At 41.6% G+C, this 6,074-nt stretch overlaps 1 long non-coding RNA gene across 1 annotated transcript; it reads left to right on the top strand.

Moving 5' to 3' along the window:
* Window positions 1–4,357: 4,357 nt before the first annotated feature.
* LOC138481631 (uncharacterized) lies at window positions 4,358–5,813 on the top strand. Its single transcript, XR_011274297.1, has 3 exons — window positions 4,358–4,651; window positions 5,186–5,287; window positions 5,611–5,813. It is a non-coding gene; the product is annotated as an uncharacterized lncRNA (long non-coding RNA).
* Window positions 5,814–6,074: the final 261 nt, after the last annotated feature.

The raw sequence follows: 6,074 nt of genomic DNA, 5'->3' as shown, positions 1-6,074 counted from the left end.
TTATGGTAAAACTGAATTATTCTTTTTTATTTGAAGATACTGAGTTTTCTGTTCTTAGGCAGTATTGAAGGTTACAATGGAATTAGCCGTGATATGGATGAGCCCACTTCTATGCGTGTCGTAATACAGGAATTAAAGACTCATGCCAATTTTAGATTTAAGTAAATCAGTACAATTGCTTGCCGCACTGCATTCTGGTGCTTTTCTACTTACATTCATACAACTAAACAGGAGTGCAAAATGACCTGTGATCAATGCCAGGACTTAAAAAACATGATTCAAGAGTTCTGTTTCAGGCTATGTTTTACGAAACAATAGTACAAGTGAAGGAATTAGGCTGGAAAAGTGAGCAGTGGTTTGTATGTATATATTTTGATATTTATAGGATTAATATAGCTTAAACCTAGTTAATAAGTAAAAGAGCATTGTACAAAACATGGTGGTGAACACAATGAGAGAACATTTAGGAGACCCATGTGATGGGAGAACAATTAATAGGGTCAATCCACATTGGCTATGTATGCAAACTGAGAGATCTACAGAGACCTCTGGGAAACCAGTACGCATAAGGCTGGGAGGATAGCTCAGGGGCAACATGTTTGTCTTGGAAGGAAGACAGTGCTGAGCAACACAGGTTTGAATCCTGCTCCCATGCTTAGAGATTGATCTCTGGTATTAAGCGCATTGTAAAAGATTGATTTATTAGTTAATATGTTTCAATTCTGGAAGGAGATTTTCAGCCTTCCAATACTTGGTTGAAATAGTGCAATTTGTAAGCACTGCTTTGGCTAACAATTGGGCAAAACAGGATACAATTTACACGTCCTTCTCCAAAACATGGAAAATACCAAGAGATGCATGGATATGCCAGCACTGCCACTGTAAAACACATGTTGATGCCATTGCAAACAGTGTGTCATAACTGTCCATTTTAGGCCAATTCTGTGAAGCTGACACCCTCAATATGTCTGAGTGAGCCGTGCATGCAAGCCAGGCATGGCCCATTGGTCATGTACCAAAGTGACATGTATGACACCTGCTGGGAGAGGTAGCGAGCCGGTTAGCTGTTCTACTGGCTCCTTCATAAAGGGCAGTCCATCACCCATTCTGAATAGGTTACGCCTCACTATAACCATACTGTCTTTGCTCAAAACATCAATATAACAACACATATATTGTCTGGTGGGGTTGTTATTTGATTTATACATATTTCAAGTCAATGCTATACAACGTTATTGCCGCTCTTTGATTTACACGTCTTTTGCATACAACTTGATCACATGGTTTACACATATTCCTTTTTTTCAGTCTTGCCAATTATTTTGACATAAACACTTTTAAGGGTAGTCAGCAAAGTGGGCTTTGTCTTACTTTACCTTGGCTGAATTCTGTGACCTGGCATGTGAGCAATTTGCATGAATTGGGGATATGCTAAACTGGCAATGGATTATATTGTTTGACAAGCAGAACTTGGTATGTGCTGAATGTTATTAAAATCTTAAAACACATTGATTGAAATACTCTTGAGATTGTTTGTGCACATGCGTCCCCAAAAGGCAACAGATGTACCATTTCCATCCAGAGTGGGCCACCAATTCCTTTTCTTGCAGCGTACAAAGAATATGAGCATCTTTAATCTACGTTACCCAAGTTGCAGTGGGAAAACAGACTAACGTTGATAGACATGTTGCAATAAAACACACAAATTATGAAAATGATGTTCTCAAAGGAAGTTGTCCTAGATCTTAAAAAGTAGGTCAACTAAATGGTACAATGTCAATACTGTTACACTGTTACAGAGACATCTTTCAGAGTTTTTTATTTCATGAAAAATGAATGTACTTTTACAGATGGTGCAATTGTGAAGTACGCAGTGGCGGAGTCTGTTGTAAGGTATTTTAAAAATTATCCTGAATTTATGTCTGCCATGTCAGGTGTGCTTAGGTGCAAACACTGGCAAGATGGGTACCTGCACTATCACCCAGTGTGATTGCACATCTCTGCGAATCTGCCTTCTTTAGACATGAACTTTCTGATATCAAAACATTGATTCCGTCTGACAACATCTTACTACTCTTGCTGTTTGAAGCTACACAGCAGATTACACAGCGCTGGGGGATAGCATGCAGTGTCAGCCTTCACACTGAATGTCTCCATTGGATTCCTACATTCCGATATGGTACTGAGCACTGGTGGATATCATGCAGCGTCAGCCTTCACACTGAATGTCCCCATTGCTTTCCTACATTCTGATATGGTACTGAGCACTGGTGGATAGCATGCAGTGTCAGCCTTCACACTGAATGTCTCCTTTGGTGTCCTACATTCTGATATGGTACTGAGCACTGGTGGATAGCATGCAATGTCAGCCTTCACACCGAATGTCTCGATGGTTTCCTACATTCTGATATGGTACTGAGGACCGGTGGATAGCATGCAGCGTCAGCCTTCACACCGAATGTCTCCTTTGCTTTCCTACATTCTGGTATGGTACTGAGCACTGGTGGATAGCATGCAGTGTCAGCCTTCACACTGAATGTCTCCTTTGGTGTCCTACATTCTGATATGGTACTGAGCACTGGTGGATAGCATGCAGTGTCAGCCTTCACACTGAATGTCTCCTTTGGTGTCCTACATTCTGATATGGTACTGAGGACCAGTGGATATCATGCAGCGTCAGCCTTCACACTGAATGTCTCAATTGCTTTCCTACATTCTGATGTGGTACTGAGCACCGGTTGATAGCATGCAGCGTCAGCCTTCACACTGAATATCTCCTTTGCTTTCCTACATTCCGATGTGGTACTGAGCACCGGTGGATAGCATGCAGCGTCAGCCTTCACACTGAATGTCTCCTTTGGTTTCCTACATTCTGATATGGTACTGAGCACCGGTGGATAGCATGCAGCGTCAGCCTTCACACTGAATGTCTCCATTGCTTTCCTACATTCTGATATGGTACTGAGCACCGGTAGATATCATGCAGCGTCAGCCTTCACACCGAATGTCTCCATTGCTTTCCTACATTCTGATATGGTACTGAGCACCGTTGGATAGCATGCAGTGTCAGCCTTCACACCGAATGTCTCGATTGCGTTCCTAAATTCTGATATGGTACTGAGCACCGGTGGATAGCATGCAGTGTCAGCCTTCACATTGATTGTCTCCATTGGTTTCCTACATTCTGATATGGTACTGAGTACTGGTCGATTGCTTTCCTACATTCTGATATGGTACTGAGCACTGGTGGATATCATGCAGTGTCAGAGACATCTCAGTACAAGTTCTCATACTCATGAAGACCACCACCCCAGTAGCTGCCACCTATTGGCCATTAACTTCTATACATATGATCACAGACATTAAATGGAAGCTGTACATAATGTCTTTATACGTGCCCTCACTGAAATAGGTTCCCATTTAATCACACAACAGGTTGAACCCTTGGATTGTGTAAAGATATACATTCTGATTATGATGATGACTCCCTTCTCTAAAAATATAGAGTGTTTTAACATTATATGCCATGTATATCCATAACTTGAGGACCTTTCTAGATATGTATAATGTCTACTCTATAGCCCTGGTTGCCACCTCTATCACGGTGAGGGGGCGTATAAACATATTATGTACAGCTTCCACTTAATGCCGGTGATCATATGTATACCGATGTCAAATATCATGATAACCTGCAATTGATTGCACCAGGTGCACATACATGAGGTCCAGTCTGAACACTTGTCAGCTTACATCTAGAATATATGTCATTGGTAAATTAACTGGTGAGCCTTGAGAATTGCAATGTAAACGTATCAAGCCATCCACACTATATCTTCTGTTGATTTGATTATTATGTATAGGCTTCAGCGCACTGTGTTTGCAGCTCTCATTTTACAATTATACTCACACATGTAACCGACTATATGAAGTATGTAACTGGTAATTAATGGCACTTTGAAGAAAATGAGAGGCCCTCTTTGGAGGCTTAAACACAGGGTTCCATCCGGGATCTATACATGTACACGTATGCGCTCTTTATGTACAGTCTGTAATTTACTATCATGCCCAGGTAGGAATCTAAATTGGTTATATTTCAGAACTTGTGAATGTATTGACTTTGAACATATATGAGAGTCATCCTTTTTTTCCCAATATCCAATCATGGTGTTCCATCTGGGATCCACATGTTATATAGGCTGGTCTATATATGCCACTATTGGGCTTGGTTCACACCGACCCTTTTCCAAGATGTCTGCCAGATATTCGTGATGAGTGCAGTCCTTCTTCTACCTTTCCCACACGTTCCGCGCTTTCCTATGTACTTAGACTTACACTCGAACAACGTCAGTTTCTCGACATTCCCTGGTATCCATGGACACGGTTCTCGTAGCAGGACGCTGCCGGCTGCCCATTTCACAGATACTATGTACGCTTACTTCCCCCTCTGTCTGATTTACTTGACACGTAACTTTCTGACACAGAGTTTTCTTTCAACACTCCGTGATTACAGAGCGCTACAACAACCTTCTTTGCTACTCGATTTCTACAAGCTGATTGCCACAGCACACCCGGCTACATGACGGCTTGTCATCTGTTTGGGAAGCAAACTTCACTTTAGGAGGCCCCAGGGTCTACTGCACACTGACATAAGGTCAGTTGCTCATCTGTACTATGATGAGTGCTTTCTTACGAGTTCAGACACTGCCTGCTATAACATTTCCACCTCTTTAGGTGATGTCTTTTGTATACATTTTTCACAGGTAGCCAACACTTTCTCTATGCCTGCTAATTGGATAGCCAACGCCTCTAGACGAGTCTCTTCACACAGATAGTCTGCATGCACACTCCGACACCTGCCTGTCTCCCTATTTTGGACAATTTGTGAGTCCCTGCTGTTGTTTACCTCTTGATATTGGATCTACCTATTCTCCGATTTCTAGTCTTTTTACAACTGTGTTCCCTACTCATGAAGCCTACACTTTAGGTGTATTAATTTACCTCTGTATCTTCTCTTTTTAGTACAACCAATTATTACCACCACCATTGGGCTACTTTATTCGGCATACAATTGGCTTACTGCCCTTAGGGACTGACAGGTCCATTGGCCCTGCATGCTTTTGTGGGCCTGCTTACTAGCCACCACTACTACCCATTAGTTTAATATACAATTTTGCTTTTTCTTCAGTGTTCCTGGCCGTACATCATTACCTTCTTTAGGATCGAGTTTCCTGTTTTTGACTGATTCGAGCAGCATACCGCAGTACTCTTACACAATTGACACTTATAGGTAAGGTCCTTTTTCCCATAGTCCAGGTGTCTCCACCATCCACTAGTGGCCATATATACTCATTGTTCCCCCTTGGAAGTTGGGTTTACCAACCCCCTAATTTCTGATGATGACCAGTAGACCTCCCTACAGACATCTGACTGTTCTGTAACATATTTCTTGGTCTGTATATTCTCAGTGTTTGTTTTGGGTTGACCTAAACTGATTGCCCTTGTTACTATGGATAGATGTTTGCAGTACTCATGTGACTGTAAATGTAGTTCTGACTAGTTTGATGTGACTAGATCTAATGAGACTTTTTTTTCACCCTTGTTTTTGTTCAGTTTTGTCTACACTACAGTGAACATCAGTTCCACAAAGGCTTTTGAAGAAGAGGATTGACCTCCAAACACGTCAGCCTACTACAGTGGATTTTCTGTTATAGTTGTTATCTTTGATGATGTAAACAATGTGCTGCTCTTTATATTGCTTTTGCTTCAACTATCTCCTACAAATAAATGGGGGTTTACCCTCCTTTTACTTTTGACACCGTTACTAGTAAAGTGTCTTTGGCCTAACTATAAAGAATATAGCTCCAGTATAGTACTTCATATACTTTATGTTAAACCACTAAACCTTAAAAATGATACGCCTTCATTGCGTATCCCCAGAGTGTGCAGGGGACGGGAGGACTCCAATCTTGGGTCCTCTTATTTGTTCCTGTCTACTATAGGGTTTATGTGCCAAAACCCTCCTTTCCTCCCCCGAACCTCATAAAATATGAATAACAACACCCTGCTGGTGTTCT

Source organism: Ambystoma mexicanum, chromosome 5p, assembly GCF_040938575.1.
Source record: "Ambystoma mexicanum isolate Mex_15411 chromosome 5p, UKY_AmexF1_1, whole genome shotgun sequence".
NCBI classification, from domain to species: Eukaryota; Metazoa; Chordata; class Amphibia; order Caudata; family Ambystomatidae; genus Ambystoma; species Ambystoma mexicanum.
This window is presented reverse-complemented; position numbering and strand designations above follow the sequence as displayed.